Raw genomic sequence first — 1,319 nt, forward strand, 5'->3', positions numbered from 1 at the left:
GGTGGTACCGAATTTGTGTGTTTTTCAAAATTAACATACCTAATTCAACTTTAATTTTCATAATTTTTGTTCATTTACCATTAAACATTGTTACATGTTATTATCTAAACCTCATTACAAAAGTACCACATCACTTATTTTAGAATGCATGCCTCTTTTTCTGAAATACTGCTGTAGTGGCTGGGACAGGGGTTAGGGAGTACACAAAAAAGCTTGGGCTAGAAGGGTTAAGATAGGAGTTTCGCCTTTCATTTACACGCCAATGGCATACGTACACCAGCACAGTAAATATCTAACTTGTGTAGATGGAGCTAGGAAAAAAAAACCCATCTACGTATAAGAAGGTAAAAAACAAAACAAACATCTACGTGTAAGAAAGTAAAAGTAAAGATCTACGCATAAGAAAGTTTTTAAAAAAACTAAAACATTTACGTGGTTTTAAATAAATACAATTTTATTTTCAAAAATGTTTGTTCAATAGAGCGCAAAGAAGGGCGGCCATGACAGTGCCTGATCTAGGATTATAACATTAAACTACAAGTCTATGGACAAGACTGACCTACATAATATGTAAAGGTCTGTTGTGCTATGAAGTTTAATGTGTTAGCAATTAGCCTTGGGCGGTAGAATGGTGCGATCGGAGTGAAGAAAAGCTGGTGGTGTTGAGTCCTCACCGGCCTGATCTTCTCTCACTACACCCCGGGGAGATCTTAACCTCCTTGGCCGGGAGAACGGAGCTGTGTGTTGTGTTGTTGTAGCTTTTATTTTGTTAACACTGTGTACTTCTGTATCTTCTGGTCGTCCTCTTCTTCTTTGTATTGGTAAACTTTCCCAGTTGTCTGTCGGACTTTTGTGGAAGAACCCCCCCCCCCCCCGGGCTTTTCCTCTCCCGTTTTTATTTTTAAAAAAATAAATTATACATCTGCTTTGGTTCTGTTTGTTTCTGGGGTGTGTTGAGAGGGGATGGGGGGTGTTTTGTTTTTGTTTTTGTCTTATTATGGCTTCGTTGGGTGTACCTGGATAATAATATGGCGTTGTTGTAAACTCCTTTGTCTGTGTTTTCTTTTCGGTTTTGGGGTTTTTGTTTTGTTTTTTTTAACCTAGGAAAAAGGGGAGGGTTGTTGAAGTTTGCTGTTTATTTTCAGTATGCCTGTGTTGAGTGTAACTGAATAATATGATGAGAATGTTGTCTCCAAGGTAGAGGGGTCATTTTTCAGGGAGATAAATAAAATGACGAGACGCCGGGAGGGTTCGGCGGAGGGGCAAAGATACAGCAGCGAGGAGTGTAGGTAGGTGTGGGAGGAGGGTGGGGAGGGGGG

Source organism: Aplysia californica, unplaced genomic scaffold, assembly GCF_000002075.1.
Source record: "Aplysia californica isolate F4 #8 unplaced genomic scaffold, AplCal3.0 scaffold00598, whole genome shotgun sequence".
NCBI lineage: Eukaryota > Metazoa > Mollusca > Gastropoda > Aplysiida > Aplysiidae > Aplysia > Aplysia californica.